Source organism: Rhynchophorus ferrugineus, unplaced genomic scaffold, assembly GCF_030347505.1.
Source record: "Rhynchophorus ferrugineus isolate W39M unplaced genomic scaffold, kcgeb_rfMv2 rfM9, whole genome shotgun sequence".
Lineage (NCBI taxonomy): Eukaryota > Metazoa > Arthropoda > Insecta > Coleoptera > Curculionidae > Rhynchophorus > Rhynchophorus ferrugineus.
Genome location: NW_027472588.1, coordinates 36,323,837 through 36,342,299, shown reverse-complemented (window position 1 = coordinate 36,342,299; position 18,463 = coordinate 36,323,837). Strand labels below are relative to the sequence as shown.

The 18,463-nt window shown below is 28.3% G+C and overlaps 1 protein-coding gene across 2 annotated transcripts in view; it reads right to left on the bottom strand.

The window, feature by feature from the left end:
* Dh44 (corticotropin-releasing diuretic hormone 44) overlaps nucleotides 1-18,463 on the bottom strand; it is a 124,487-nt gene that overhangs the window by 64,472 nt on the left and 41,552 nt on the right. Inside the window, exon 2 of one of the 2 annotated variants that reach the window (XM_076414705.1) lies at nucleotides 14,078-14,116. The exons of the other annotated variant lie outside the window; for it this stretch is intronic. The gene's annotated coding sequence lies outside the window, so the exon portion shown is untranslated. The remainder of the gene's footprint in view (nucleotides 1-14,077; nucleotides 14,117-18,463) is intronic. 2 annotated transcript variants of the gene reach the window in all.

Genomic DNA, 18,463 nt, shown 5'->3' with positions numbered 1-18,463 from the left:
GCATAAACTCCATCCAGACATAAGCAAGAAGAATTTGATAAATGGTAAATTTTTTTAACTATTTCCTTTATTAGAAATTAATAATTTAGTGATTGGCTTGAACAGTGACTTAGGTAGTGACAGTGACTGAATGACACTTTTGGGATATTGGCTTATAACACAATATTGACCAAGATAGAGTGAAGCAAATCATATTGTAGAGCGTCTAAGTTTTGTGTTATAGATATTTATGTAATTTTTCGGAATATACACGAGAATTTGGTTAGAATATATGAGCAAGGAATGGATACTAAATCTTTGGTTTATTAAGTGAGAATATATAGAGGAAATCGGTACAATCTTATAAGAAAATATGTGCACCATACGCCTTGACAACGAAATATGAGATAAAAACACAGCAACTATGGATCAAGAACTAATCGTAAAAAGGTAAATATACTCTTTAATGAAAGTAAAATATATTACTTGGATATAAAATTCTACACCACGGTAAAAATAACTTGTTTCCTTAGTTTATTGACATTAGCATTATATTATTTGCATTAGGTTTTCAACAAAGGCTTTTGATGCAGTGTTTAAAAGTAAAGTAAGCAAAGAACTAATATTTACGATGAATTAATTGCTCAAAATCTGTAAAAGCAATTTGTAAAAACACTTCATAGATTAAAATTCAACTGTCCTCAATAAAAAAAATCTATGCATAGTTTACTGGTGGCTTTAGTAGTCGATTAAGTGGATAGAGCGACAGTGCGATGCTTCAGAAGGAGACTTCAAACTATACCATTTCAATTAATCATTAAGTGGATTCGTATTGTCCTGTTGTGTAGGGCGTAAAAATGATGCTTGACGTATTATTGCACACTATTATAAACGTTTCATTTTATAATTAACATGGAAAATATGTTGTTTCTATATTTTAGTTTCTGATGTGTATGGTTTATTTACATATTTCAACACTCATATTAGCAGGAACACTTACATTCAGCAGGAACCATGCCGAACAGCAGTAACACTTAATTTCAGAAGGTTTTCAAATTCCTGAAAATGAATTATTTATTATGCTTTCTCAGAACTGATTTCAAATATTCTCGTTTCCAAGGAGTCCTAAATGTAAGAGAAACTCTTACGATTTTTTTTATATTCTTCATGTACAATTAAAAGATCTAAGAAAAATAATATAATCCAGTCTAAATAAGGTATAAAATATAAAGATATATCTGGATTGTCTATGTTTTAAAAGGGATATCAGTAAAAAACTGTAATTAACTAAATTCATTGAAAAACAAACACTTCTAAGTATAATAGCCTTTTTCTTATATTTTTTAAATAACTTTTTAGACCACCCTGTATTTTAATAAATACCGCAACGAATTTACTAATAGAATACTGGCTTCCGCATAGATGGATATTCACAACTGATTATGCTGGTATAAAATTTCGCTACTATAGTTTACATATTTAATTAGTAGAAGGTTCCTATTATTATGTAAATACATTAAAATACCATAATAACAGGCAGTTCAAACATACCAACACCAAAAATTCAATTAGGTAATTTATAATTGTAGCTTGCAACAGACAAGAAATTACTATATTATTGGATATCAAAAATAAATACTTGTAAAGATAATATATGAAGAATTTTATAACTCGAATAATAACCACTACTAATAAAATACAATGTAAATGTCTAGAAAATGTTTAATTCTTTTGAAGGTAAATTGTCATATTCGAATGAAATTATTTAAAATAGATCATACCAAAACTTTATTGTAATTTTGTATAATGAGTATATAACTATAGAGTAAATAATTTAGAATGTATTGTTAAAAAATTAATTATATTGTAATTATTCAGCTCTTCCAATAAACTTAATAAGATTTTCAATAACATTTTTCATCTAACAAAAAAATTAACGAAACTTTACCACAACTTTCTCTAGTATCATATTACTTGAGTTGCGTACCATAACAAACAAGAATACAAAAAATATACAATGGATCTGTGAGAAGTTTGACAGTATTGAAAAATGATGTCTGGAATTATTAAGTTAGTTTCATGAAATTGCTTATAATCCAGATTTACTGGGTATTATTTTCGAAAATATCGTAGTAAACTAATTATTATTTTATCTTTTATGGATATATTAATGCTAGTGTATTAAAAATATTATTAAGTAAATTTTTGTACAGATATACGTAAAAAAATATGCTTCTAAATATATTTTCTAAATCCTTTAGAGTGGATAGGGATCGATCGATAGGATGAACAATAAGAGGAATTGTGACCAGACAACATCAGACCACTGCGGAAAAAGTGGCAGCAAAACCCAACACTCGTCATATCAGTTATCGGTTCAATCATAGTTTAAGCAGCATGAAAATATTATCAAATATATTCCATGTTCATTGTTCAACAAACACCTATCAGAAGCGCTACAAAACATTGACCTCACTTACGATTGCCTAACCATTACCATAACCTAACATTTGAACGTTTTAGCACACTTCGATTTAAATTGAATTATTTATCTTGCATTTTACAGTTTAAAAAATGATTTTGTGCGACTAACGGAAAAAAAGATAAATGAAAAAATTTAAATAGGATTTGTTAATGCAAATAAGCTAAATATTCCAACAATCGATTCGTCGATAATGGCTGTACTGTGTAACCGTAATTGAAACAATAATTTTAAAAAGAATAATAGAACTTGTATAGAACTGAAGTGATTGAGTATTCCCGACACACTAACTATGAAATGTGGTAGAATATTGAACGACAATGAGTAAACATTCTCTCAAATCAATCATTTGCTAAGATAAAACAAAATTGTTTCGATGGAAAATCTACAGATAAATTGTATGATGATAATTTGGAGATACAGATACAAATGTATTTGACAGGGCATTTAGTTAAGCAAAATCATTAGGGTTTCATATATACAGTAAACAAAACAAAAAAAACAACCTCAAATGTCAACACTGTTATTTACTCCAACACAAAAAATATACCATATTATATCATCAAATGCATATGTTAAGTTATACGCATTTGATGATGCAGCACTATGTATTCTTCAACTAGATCTCTGCTTAGTTTCTTTTATTTAACTTAACTTCAGTGACACTATTTGGTGCATAAGTTGATAATACGTAGGTATTGTTGGAAATGTTTGAAATATATGTTTGCTATAACACACATACGTGGCTGTAATAACTTAATAAAATCACATTGTTAATCTTAACCCCTTAACCTAATGAGTAAGTCCACCGAGCTATTGGATTTACAATAAACCAGATATTATATATGGGTTTTTCATAATCCATGATGAGATTGCATTGACACTTTTGTCTTTTTTCTTCTGTTCTTTGTCTAGTTGACATCTGAATCTTGTAGAAACATATATAGACATCACGCATACTTGTATGACTTGTATATTATTTGATAATTGAATAAAGAGCAAAATTGTCATAAATAAATATTGTCAATTTTCTATTAGTTTAACAGGATAATTTCTATACGATTTATCATATATAATAATTTAATTCGCCATGACTGAATGTATAACGAAAACGAATAAACAAACTGAAGTATTAAGAAGCGGTGTTAAGAACTTTGTATTCGAAATGTCTCGCAAACAAAGCCACGTTATCGGTATCAGACAAATTGGAGGAAAGCGAATGCGAAGTTCGTTTTGTCGAATTTTTAATTATATTAACGGAAAGCGAAATTTTTGAACGGGCGACCGAAGCGAAACGTCCAAAGTTCGATAAAAGTTTTATGACGGAGGTACACAATTTTGACGTAAATTCGTTTATAAAGTAGTATTTTAAACGAGATTATTTCTAGGGTATGCATAGACAATTTTGTCGCGGTCTCATCAGCATATAAATCATTTTCGGTCACTCAGTTATGTGCCACGACTTCGCAATAGTCGTATCTTACTTTATAGGTTTTTATTTAGTAATTATAAGTTAAATTAAGCCATTAGTATGTGGCTCATTTAAAAGGATTATGGTAAAGTTATATTACAGTATGTCATATAGATGGCATCACTGTTGTAAGGCCTTTAATTTCTTTATTAATATTTGCCTTGAAAGCTATGCGTCTTCCGTATACCTAGAAGAACCCATCATTATATGCTTAGTCTCTGTATGTTCATATATTAACACTGTTGCTTTTTTTCTGTTAAATACACTTTACTATAGTACAAGATCAAATTGTTTGATTCTTTTGAGTCGGGATCCTGCTCGACTGTTATCCAAGAGTTGTCATACTTTGGTAATAGTATGAGAGTATGTCTCTCCTTATGTCTATTTGCTATTCTCATAATATCCTGAATAACAATCGGTACCTGACGATATCAATAAAAATAATCATTCCTATAGTATCAGGACACACTTCTTAGGTTCTTGTAATTTGTATTTTATTTATATTACTTTTCACGGAACATCCCCATAAATGTCCATATAGCCCGCCCAATAAAACAGCAAATGAACGTCATCTGCGACGGTAAATATAGTGCCAATTTTAGTTTCTAACAATGTAAAATTCGTTTAACCTAGTGATAAAGAGACATAAAACTGTCTGATGAGTAGAAACATGTTGCCAAATGTGTGCAAAATTCTTCAAAACATTAGTGATAATTATTAGAATAAAGTTATAAACCAACAAAAATTGTCCACCAACATTCTAAGTTAATGCGGCAACATTGCGATGTGTTAATCAAATTGAGGACGTACATTGACTGTTTTATTGGATGGGCTGGATTCATATTAGTTTTAGAATTATCTTATACAACAGCAACTTATTATGTACGGTTAATTGAGATTTCCTTCCAATTAACCAACTTTTATTTTTTAATTTCTTCGTTTTTAATGTGCTCCCACTTTCAGTTCTACGTGCTTGGATCTTTAGATTATTCCAACAATTAGTTTACAAGTTATAGCTTTAATGAAACACATTTTTGTTTGAAAATAATTCCCCCAAAGTCAAACAGTGGTTTGATCATAGTTATAAAGAATTGTACACCAAGATAATCAAATATAATTACTGGTGCTCTAATAATTGACAACTATGAAGGTACCTGTAACATGTATGACACATGGTGAAGGTAAGACCAAAACTCTTATCACATATAACACATATTGTACATATTAACCATACTCCAAACTACTAATATTCATTTCCTTAAACTTCCGTTTCTATTAAATGTATGAAACTGTTTACGTAATAAATTGTTTATTACATAGTTCAGTATTATAACCTAGGATGTACATAATAAAGACTATTAATATCAATTATTTTCAGTCTGATAAACTATTTGCTCATATATCAGATTCCGAAACCATTAAAAGTAGTAATCTTTCAGCATATATATATATTTTCTAGTTCTTAAGCAATAATGTACATTATTTGGTTAGCTGCTATTTCAGTTGGTGAATTATTTTTTAGTATCGATATTGATTCCAAACAATTCTATAATATACAAATACATTTTTATTTTTCCTTTATTATAAGTATAAATTCAGTACCTTCTAAATTATTAACATATTATATTATATTAAGGTTACGAATATGCAAATTATCTGAATTTATACTTAACTATTTTAAAAAGATTTAATTGATATAATATAAATGTTTTACGGATGAAAACATTCAAGGATATTTATACGTACAGTTTATTCGCTATATTAATTAAAAGTTCATTGTTGTATTTCAAACGATCCTTTAAAAACAAATCAGTACGAATTAGAATTGTGTATATTTTTCAATTGATTTAAAATATTTAAGTCCCTATAATATGCATGATATATTTCGTAAATATCTGCCAGTTACACGTATACAGGTTATAAAATTGTTATTTCCACAGTTTTATGAACGAAATTATAATTGTGTTTGAAATTACCCCATCTACAAAAAATGTCATCTTCAGTTCTTCAGTTCATCTCTTATTATTTTTGGGTTAATAAAAATGAATATGATAAGGAAGAATATCAATAGTTCTTCATATACAGTAGTTGAAAGTTTCATTTTAAAGGAAGTGGTGAGTAATTAAGAACATTCCATTAAAATTTTAAATTGTTGAAGAATCATGTGGTTGAATGCACAAAGAATCAGAAATTCTGACAATATTTTGCAGAAGAATATATATTATCTAACTTTGACTCAAGAAGTTCTCATTCCCCTCTGACAAAACAAGATCTCTATTGAGATCACTCGACTCATAATCGTTCAACTCATTATCGTTATCCTTTTTTGCACACTGCCTTCATCTTGTACATTTGAATATCAGATGGTGACAGAAGGTCAAATATCAGATGAAAGATTAGAATATTTCGAGGTTTCCTTTTATAAAAAGTATTAATGTTAGATAATTCATTGTTTTTTTATTAGTGTTATTGGTAGTTTCCTTATTTGTGGACCAAAAAAAGCCTCCTTTCAATTTAGCATCATTTAATTCAGAGAAAAAAGTTTCCAAATACAGAAATCTTTTACCATTTTTATCCATGGTCTTGACAAAATTTTTCATTAAATCAAGTTTTATGAGTCAGAGTGGAAGATTCACGTTTTCTTGTGGAATAAGAGGTTCATATTTGACGTGTGTTTTATTACAAACAAGGTCAGTTTTTTTTGCTCAGTTCTGTTTGGTCAGTTCTCTGCTGTCCCAGTATCAGAGAAAATACAATATGACAAAGAACAATATTTCGTGAAACTTCCCTGTAATACAAGCAATATCGTTACAATCAGCACAAGCTATCCAGTTGTATTCTTTGTATTTTATTAAGTTTAAAATTTCATGTCTTCATATGTTTCTTTTAAAATGACTGAATATGCAATAGGTATGAAAGAATATCGGCTGCCGTTGTGGAGTAACACAGCTCTTAAGCGTATGTAGTATACATACTATTACTAAGGAACGTAACATGTTAGGCAACCATATCAATAGCCAATATCTTTAACAATGGAGAATAAAGAAGTCAAAACACGTAATCTTATTTATGTTAGAAGAATTATGTCACACACTGTAATCAGTATTGCATGTGAATTAAAACTGTCTGTTATGTTCATATTTACGTTATTGTTTATTTATCAACAGGTATGACTGAACAAGAAAACTTAATAAATCAACAAACACTATAGCACGAAGACCCTATTTAGCTTATAAATATCAAAGGAAACATTATACGATTTCCCGATAAACGAGACCGAGAAACAGGCGGAGGGATAGTCCTTAAACAAACGCCGACTAACCTACAACACCCCGGTACCAAACAACAACGAAATTGCTAATTATGAACAGCTGATGCCATTCTCGTCAAGTCTCGCAGTCCAATGGGAAGCCTCCGGCTGACCGCTTCCTGCGCGCCGACAAATCCTCTTAAGATCGTCTCCGAACGGAAGTGGATCGGCTCCAGAAGGCGAGGCGTTATTGTCATCACCACTCGATTAATGAAAATTGGCCGTCGATATTCCAGTTCTAACTATGGACGCGGAACTATGCCGGGAGATATCAATATACCGTGATTGTGTTAAAATTAATGAGCAATTAACTTTGAATCATACGCTATGGTCCTAATATTAACCTCACCGACGGACACACGATTGCTACGATTAATAAAGTGACTTTATGAAAGTGTCGATACAACGCTCGTTTGAAAATGTCTCTTTTTGCTTGATCTCTTTTTGAAAAATACTTTGTTAATATATAACAATCATAACACATAAAATTATTATATCAGCGTTAACTCCATTACATAATAATTTTTTCCTTAGTTGATTACATTTTCTTAATATTGAAATTACACTGTAAAACAAAAGAAACAATATTTTATTTCTTTCAACTTATGAGTCAATATTGACTAATTTTTTGGTGAGAAAGCCGAACATCAGAAATATATATATATAGTTAAAACTGTGGTGAATATTATAAATGCTAACAAGTTGTTGAATTTAGCAATATTCAAAGAATTATTGGTTCTTTTTAATGACACATTCTAAATTGTTGAAAAAAACACTGATTACATAAAGATCATTAATGAGAATTGAGATGTTTAATTTATGGTTCTTTTAGAAAATATTTAATCGACTTGTTAGGCACACTATGGGAAGAGAATCCTCTTTGGGCAAATGAATATCCAAGATTCATAAAATTTTCAAATACGCGTATTTCATTCAAGCAAGAAGGTCGTAATTAAATGATTCTTCAATGAATGAAGTTACAGAGGTGGGTTTCTTGATTCTGCCCTCTGAGCTACCTCCAGAAAGCCGATAGAGGAGTTTTATTGTTAAACCCCTTAATGTATTCACCAAATCATATATCATATATTCCTTCCAACTCCACATAGAGTAAACATTCATAGATTATCATTATTAAGATGTCATATCAAGTCATACCATTTTCATGAAACCTAAATTAATTACGTACCAGGTGAAAGCAGTAGATTTTCATTAATACCGAATGGAATCAAGTTTCATAGTAAATTTTCCGTTTGCATAGCAAGTAAGCAATCAAACAATCTCGCAATTAAATTTGGAACGATAGATTGCCATCGATCTCGCTTTGCATAATTCTCATTCTCATCTGTAACATTATCATTCTGATATAAATATGCTGTTACTTTATTCTGTAATTTAATTTAAATTATAGTCTAAATAACATTTAAAACTAATTATATCTTTGCGCATTAATGCTCTTAATTTTGCTATATTTCTCTCCTACATTTCAACTCTGTCCTTTGGCTTTTCCCTAGAAGTACACCTCTGGAGCATTCCTGGACTTAAATCAGTAATTCATTGCTTCATTTCAGCGGTCCTTACATCCCTATTTTATCACATAAATATCTTATATTTATATATAAAAATCTACTTTCTTTATAGGTCAGGCATCTTTATTGATCCCTAAAGATCTATGTACTCGTATCATAACTCTCTTACTGTCAAGCATACTTTTTGTTTTAAAAATGTAGACAATTTTATTTTAGATAGTTTGATGTGTCTGTATGCACATGTTCGTGTAACTAATTTTATTTTTTAGAACATTCTCCAACAATTACAACAAAAATACTATAAAATTCATAGTTACATTAATAGGCACAACATGCACAAATATCAAACAGGCAGGTTATTTGTATGTTGACCGTTAGGAGCTTAAGACATAAGGTGTACACATTTTTAGATTTCCAAAATATTAAGTAAGTCATAGTTAAAATATCACATTTTTCATAAAAAAATAATCAGTATGTATTATTTCCTTAATTAGTAAACTAGTTATCCCTTTGTTCTTTAACCTCTAGCCATGTTAACATAGAAGTCAACAGCTTGTCTGATGGACATCGGCTATGTGGCATAGGGAACAATACGGAACAAATTGGGAGCATATTTCATCAATAAAATAGGTATCTGGTTTGAGGTTCATTATAAAGCTTTTTTTACAAAGTGGTTTGCAGTATTTTGGAGGCGTTATTAAACTATGATTTGGTGTCGAACTCAAGAGAAGATTTACAGACCATATCGGGAGGTTTTTTACATATATTGGTGATGAGGAATAAAAAAATATTCATTACGCTAACACAAAGTTCCCAAAGCCACGCATCAACTTACATCTGAACCGATGCGAATCTATTATAAATTATGGACTATTACTTGGAAGCTTCGGCAGTGGTTTAATGAAAACCTACCTACTGTATCCAACAAACTCCTAACGCTTACCGCTTGTCCCATTATACTATAATTTCTCCGAACTGATAACGATCCTATTGAGATAAAATCAGAAGAAAAAAAGAGCTGTTGTTAATTGCTTTTAAAAGTGTGTATTACTTAAAGAGGCGAGAGACATGTGTTACTGGACACACAATTTCATGTCATGAAAAGTAATAAAAAATATGTATATAAAACATATAAATATAACATAACATAAAAAATAATATTTAAGATTTCATGTTAGTAAAATTTTCATGTAAACAATTTTGGCTAAATTAATATAAAACATTTTTTTTCGAATCATTTGGTAAATACAAACTATAAAATTCATCATAAAATTTTTTATTATGAATATATTTACAATAATATATATTAAAATTATTTAAAACAAATATAACTGGAAACAGTTTACTAGGCACGTTCTTCAGTTTTACATCGTGCTATGGATTAAAAACGGAAGGCAATCTAAGGATCATAAACTTTTTAATTAAAAATATTTTAGAAAACGCGTTTCTGTAAAAGTTTCGCAGTGCCGGTCCGTTTTGAACAAAATGATTTCAACTTCTATATAGTATTCTTCCGTACTTTATTGGTAAACGAGTGATTTTCTGGAAAAAAAGCATGATAACTTGGTAAAATTGGTATTATTAAAACTTGCCAGTCTTTAATGTTTCTATAAATATCTTGTTACAGTTCAGAGTTCCATTCTTTTATAGGTTATTGTATATTTTTATTACTGTAAGAAGACTTTCGTATATGGCTAAAAATAAACCTGAGTATAAGAAGCACCATTGACTGGAGTTCAATATGTATGAGTATAGAGTTCGGAGAGGATTTTGATCGTACAGTACCAATAAACTGTTGAAACAACACACTTCAATTATTATTCTAAACTATTGGAACAGATGGATGCGACAATTCGTGATATTTGTTTATAAAAGAAAATTATTTTTCTCCAATATAATCTAATAAAATGTCACAAGCAATCAAACAACAAAATTTTTGAACAGAATAATATTTGTTCACCTTTTGTACCCTTCAGTTGTGCGTTCCCATTTCCCTATGTGTTTTCTCCCTCCTTGTCTCTTTGTAGTCCTTCCATTCCCAGGTTCCATGACCATATATGCTCATTTATTGATATGATATGATTTATGATATTTTATTTTTACCATAAATATGTTTATCTCGCGCTAATTTAATTTCATCCTTTACATAATTGATTTAAGAAATACAAGATCAACTTCTTTTCTTAAGTTTGCCCCAGTAAAATATTTAAAGTTTTTTTTCCATCTAGTTCTTATCTTGCTATTTGTGTAAAATGGTATAAAATTTATGTTGTACTTGTTGTACTATGCGTTCATAATTCGGACTGATATGATAGCCAGTTCATATTGTTCATATAATGAGGTATACATCTCCGGCCTGACATATATTAACAGATTTATATGATTTCTGGGTATTACTAACCTTCAAACAATACGCTCCACATTTCATTAGTTTGCAGGTTTCAGTAATTTTAGCGGAACCAGTTTTAATTATTCGAATTTTTCACAAAATAATCTGAATGCATGTAAAATGGAATTAAGTTGATGTTAAACTTATTGCGTGTACCTATAGATACTGTTTAATACGAAACAAATAATGAATTTTCTTAATTTATAAGAATTATAAAATATTATTTATAATTCTGGCTATTATGATTCCATCCAGTTCATTTCGACTTAATATTAACAAGTGCAGGTTTCATAATCTTTATTTTATCGTATAATATCGTTTGAAAGCAGTTTTAGAAATGTTTATTCAACATCTTTAAAAAGAAACATACATACAAGGTAATGATGGCGAAATATTTATTTCTGGACCAGGAAGTACACAAAAATGTGCCGCGTCATAAGTGAACGGAAAGGAATAGATGGAAGTGGAAATGGGTCACATCACGAAATATCGAAAAAGAAACAAAGAAGGGAATGATAAGTTTCCGAAATCGAAATCATTACCAGAAAACTGACGGTGTTATTGAAAAAGAAACCTCGAAAAAAGATTCGAAAAATAATGGGAATATTTTTATTTTTATGCTGATGGAAAGTGTATTTCTCGTTATTCCAGTAAATATATCCTATTCCCGACTATTGCGGTTAAAAATTTAAATGCTATGATAACTACTAAGGTTTTTCTTACTTGTCAAGTGTATATCATCTATTCAAATTTTTTGTACATACGTCATCAAGATTTTTAATATACTGCCTGTCGCAATTTGTAAATTCGTTTTAGAACCAGACAATATTTTCCTTTTTAATTTATTCTACTTAAAAAGAGACGCAATGCTGTTCGATTAGTTGGAACACGTAAACGAACAAGCGTCTCAAAGTCGTCTAGTTATCAGACGTATGCAAAATTCTTGAAAACAATAGCGATAAGAAGTTATAACTAAGCTATAAACTATTGTGACTGTATCATTAACTGTACTATAATATTAAAATAAATTATGTTCAATTATTTTATTTCGATTAAAATTTAGTTGTATATCAAAGCCCAACTGAACTAAAGCTCAGAGTTGATGCGGCAACAATGCGACGTTTTGTCACAAATTTAAATGACGTATGTACAAAATATCTTTGAATAAACCATATATAAGTACCACGAGTTCTAGGGATTTTATATAAAATTAAATAAATCTATAGATGAGACAGGTGAGTTTGGAAAGCACTTGCTAATATCGACTGGAGTGAAATAAATGGGTAGCTTCGAAAGTGTAGCAGTATTCGAAGATATGGGATTGAAAGATCAATGTAAATCACGATTAAAATGAGGGATCACGATGAAACGAGCAATTTAAACCAAGTATTAGAGACAATTCATTATACAAACGATCAATTGACTTTTGCAGTATATAGATCAGTAATATCCAGTCGTTTTTACCAAACATCGATTCTTTTGATTACTGTTTCAATCGATGACATCTGTGAGCATCAATTACAATGAAACAGATTGTTTAATTTTTTTCACTATAAATTTCCACTTTTTGGTAAAATATGTCCCTTAATAAATTTTTTGTTTTATATATGATAGTACATGATAGTAGATGATATACATATTTAATCTATACATCAAATGTAAAATGAATATTTTAAAATTATTTTCAGGATATTTGATTAAATATTCATTATAGCATCTTATATTTATCATTTATATTTAAAATTATTTAATTTATTTTAAATTATTTCAATTACCTTAAAACATACTATTTATGATTATATATAGTACAAAAGTCTTATTTGGATAAAACATTTGAAATACTTTTAAAAATAATATTTTGTACAATAATTTTTGTTTTTGATAATATATAGTGCTATTAGATTAGTTTTTCAGTGACATTACTGATATAATATTGTTTTTTTACTAATATAATTGTTATAAGTGTTAATATTTTTTTATTGTTTTAGTTTTTTTACTAATTTTTATGGGAGGCTTACTTTATCAAGTGTGGTATTAAATAAGTTTATAAGTTTTATAGATATAAACAGAAACACGAGTTGTTGTATTATAATTGTTGGTTGATTTAGCAGAGTTTTATTGACTGATGACAGCTTTTTTACCAATTTATAAAATACTTTTTACATCAAATAAAAATGGTGATTGGTACATGAGTCATCGAAACTAATCATATCAAAACAAATTGATACTATTAACCAGTAATGAGAAATCATATTAAATTTACACAAAAGACCAGTAGATGAAACGACTTCTTAAAGTTTCAAACAATATGGCATCAACTGCATAGTGTTGCATAGCGTTTTGAAAGTTTTCCGTCAGAACTTTTAAATAGCGCTAATTCCTCGGGTTAAATTGAGGGAAAACGAAGTGGAAAACTTGAAAAGCACCTGTTCAAGTTTGTTTCAACCCCGAGGCAAAGCGGGCGAAACAAGATTGATTGCCTTATAGACGTTTCCAGATTCTTTAGTGGATCCTGTGCGGTGTAATTTATTTTATGAATTTTTGTACCAATTAATGGTATTACATCTTCATTATTTTCTCATTTTAACGGTATTAGAGTAATTATTCACTAGAACATGACAGAATAACTAACCGCAAGTATACAACTACTTGTTGGATAAAATAAATAGTAAATTAAGGGAGCTCTTAAATAATTTTAGACTAATTAATTTATTAAATAGCTTTCCGGTTCTTGTTACAATATTTACGTAATCTTAAATATTCTGAAAAATAGGATAAATCACAAAAATATAGTTAACCATGAAAAACTAATTACTGTTTATTAACCAATCCAATTCTGAATAGCTCTAGTTGGAACAATTTTGCATAGTATAATATTATCAAAGTTAATTATTGTTACTATAATTAAACTAGTACTTACAATAGAATGTCTGCTTTTTTGCTGGTCTGGTCTTACCTGCTAACAAATTAACTTATATTAATTTATTTTAAAATTGTACATACTAAAAACTAATTACTAAGTAATATTTTATAATATTAGCGTCACGATGAAGAATTATTAGCCACTCAATAAATTCCAAACCTGATCTAAAATTTAACCTAGTTTTTTAACCTCCAAATGAAAGGTGTGAAAGTGTGAAACAATATATAAATTGAAAGTTTTTCAACCTCCGTATAGATCAGATCTAGCTCCCGCTGACTATGTTATAATAGTAAATAGTGCAAGATTACGAAGAGGGGTAAAAGTCATGCACATCGTACTTTAAAAGTGGTAATTATGTTTCCTAAAGCAACGAACAAGCTGGATAGTAGACAACATTCAAAGTTTCTTGAAGATTCGTGTTAACTATTGCTAGTATTACATTTATTATTGGTAGTTAACTTACGACACACAAGAATGGAAGTTGTCAATTGAAAATTAAAAAGGCCAGAGATAATTACTAACCATCAAAATCAAGAACAGGTTAACAAAGAGAATCAATTTATTTGTCAGATATTTCTTATTCATAAAATTAGTTAAAAAATTACACCACCAATATAGTCCACCTTTGTAATTTTCCAGATATTGCACCGCGTGACATTGTCTGTTAAATTGATCTGAAAATTGTATGAAATATGCAATTAACTCATAAAATATAAGGTCATTATTTTCCAGTTTTAAATTTATAGCAATAAAATCTTTAATGTTTAGCTAAATAATTCGAGAAAATAGTTAGCAAGCTATAAATAGAATTCCGATGGTAGTTGGTGGGTTGTCATAATTTTTCAAAGTATGAAACACATTTTTTAAAACGACGGTTGTACGTTCTCCGTCTTCTGAGACAATACATCAAAGAGATTTATTATTTTTTAATATGCGTCAATGTCATACCAACGAAATTGTGTCCTTTTAATCTGTTTAATTCATTTTTCCTTGTATTCGTTAGATAAAATGATTTATTAATTTACACATGAATGACTCTTATGACGCTTGTAAATTATATTTTTTATTATATTCATTATCCACTAACGGGCATTTTTGATATTTAAATGTTATGTATTGTTTGAAAAGTTTCCGGTTTCGCAATTTCCAAAATTTATTATAAAATAGTCATTTAAGTATGAATAGTTCGGTATTATGTCATTGAATATTCCATTAACTCTATTATTGATCCAATAATGGATTTGAATAGATCTATGTTAACCGTTTACGATCCCATTTAGTGATAACTATTTATAATTTCGTCTTTAACGTAATAATTTATGCAATAATGAACTATTAACATTGTTATTGATTTTCATAGAAACATCATTTGATAACAAAACCTGAAGTAAATACATCATTATAATTATTAAAAGAAAAAGTTAACAGTTTAATTTCAAGAAGTTGTACTAACATGTATTAATTAATAAGTTAAGTGGTTTTACTACCAGGAAATTTTATTTTTTATTGGTTTGACTGATATATAAACCATTTAAGTCGATAATATAAAAAATTGATAAACAACTTTTATAGATGCTACTGCTCTCCTGATGGTTTTTACCGATATAAGTTTGTTATATTTCTGAAAAAATATATAATATATATTAGATGTAAAAAAATATACTTTTTGAGGATATCGTGTACACTGAAGTTCCAAATCAAAGCAAATTAATTAATACCGTTCCTTAGAATCTATAAATAATCAATATGAACCATATGTTGATTATAATGGACACAAGCAATCTCGTCTAGTCAATTTCTTAAATGCTTCAACAAGTTTTTTCAACTGCTTTTACCAATGTCCTGTTGACTTATTTTTACTGTATACACATACTTTCCATACAGTTGACTTCTAACTAGATTACCTACAAGTTTTACAAATGTGAATGCTGACAATGGCAATTTTACCCTTTTATATGTATTAGCTCCCTTCTTATATATAATATTTGCCTTGTTTTAAATAGACGTCCATAATAGATATAATATGCTTTAGATAGACGTTGATTAAATGCCTATTTCGTATCACTAGTTTACATTGTACTTACTTTTAAACAGATTACATAATATACAACAAAAAAGAGAACATTTCAATATGAGGTTCATTTCACTCAAGCTTCAATAATTGATCAGGTACCTAGCTGTTATTGAAAAAGCCTACAAAGAGAAGAAGGTCTCTTCAGATATATTTTTAGACGTAGACCAAGCCTTCGATAAAATCTGGCATGGGGGACTTAAATAAATTGTATTCGACATCTAAGCCAGGATATTTAGAAGCAAATTAAAGAAGCATACTCAACAGTACTTAATATGAAGGTTCTATTAATATGTTTCCCTACCTTACATTTGAGTTAAAATAAAAACATAATTGTAGAGCGACAAAAAGAGCGAGAATATACGATTATTTACTTATAAAGCACGCCAGGTCTTCATTTAAATTACATTATATCTCTATTTCGCAGTATACGCTCTTTTCAGACTAATATCGCGCTATTTAAAACTGATCGGATGACGTCTTAAATAGGTCACATTTACCGAGTTCAAACTAGGTAAACGATCCGAATACGACCAAATAGGAAATATAAACTCGAAGTTCGCCATTGTGCCGCGCCACATTTTGTCGTGCAAAAGAAAACTTTCGACCAATGCGAGTCCACGTTATTAACCATATTCGTTAGCATTGATTTTAACTTAATAGTCTCTAATATACCACTCTGCCTGGAGTCCGTAGTAATAACTTGTTTTATTCGTAATACAGTTCAACTTTGTAATACAATTATAACAGTCTAATACAGTCATACAGTAATATATACATTGTCGATAAAAATGTTTAAATGTTATTTTATAAATTTCAAAAATATTAAAATATGAGTCTCTGATCAATGAGAACAAAAATAAAAATTAAGTAATGAAATCTGAAATTCATAAATACTTACAGGCTGTAAATTATAACAAACGACTTATTTAAATAAGTTAAAATTCTTAAAATTATGAATATCATAATTTCTTCATATAAATTTATTTTATTATCATAAAAGTATATTGTTCATTAAAAATGATCTGCTCGAGTGAATAACTAAAATAAAAATAGTCGTTGGTAAGCAAAAATTCAATTCTAAATACCTCTATTGAAAGGAAAATTTTAATCCACCTGTTATAGTAACCAAATATAGCCCCTTTTGATTATTATTTGAATGGTAACACAGTAGGTATATTTTATAAATAGAATGCACATATTATTAAAAAGTTAAACAGCGAAAAGGAATTAGTACATATTTGTTGTATATAATTAAATAATGATTAATTATTTATTTGTCGTGTTAAAAATAACTAAATGTTGAGTTAATTGAAACTTCGAAATGTAAGCAATGATAAATAAATGAATACTGTATATCATAAAAATATATAGAAAAGAAATCACCATAATTTAACAAACAAAATGAAACATGCAATATAATTTCAAAAAATAATTGATATATATGGTATATTTTGAAGAAAATAACGGCATGTTGAAGTGACTAAAATCTAGAAAAAATATAGCCATCAATAACTATTTCAGTTACATCAAAATAAATTTAAAACATTATAATGTTCTTACATATCCATTACAACTAGTAAATCATAGTTTAATAAATTATGTCATAAGTAAAATGTTATTAAATGTTTAATAGTTTCAAATATATAATAAATGCGTTATATCAAATTACGCTATACAAAAATATATAAAACAATAAATATAATTTAGCATATAGAATGAAAAATTCGATATGATTTAAAAAAAATATGCTACATTTGGTATATTTTCAAGAAAGTAATTGGATGTTGAAGTAATTAAAAATTACAAATAACATAACTATCAATGACTACATGAAATAGTCATAACATAAAATTAATTTAAAATATCATACTGTCCTTACATATAATACAGCGTAGGGGGATCATAGTTTAACAAATTTTGTCATAAGTAAAATTATAATAATATTCCTAATATTTTTTCGTCATATTTTCTCATAAATGCCTTCATACAACATATATAAAAGCATAATATTATACATAATATATGCATAATTATTTAGCATAATATTTTAAGAAATAAAGTCATATTTATAACTTTTTCTGTATAAAATTAAAATTTAAATAATTTACAATCAATTCAATTGATCTAATATATTCTAGAACTCTTTTATATATCAGAGTACCCTATTAATTTAAGCATTTATTTGTTTTTTGCTCGCCTACGTAATATAAACAAGAAAACTTTTAATATCGTAATATAATTAATAATCGTAACAATTATAATATAATATTCATAAAATAAACCTTTTATTGTATTGATCTTAAAATGTA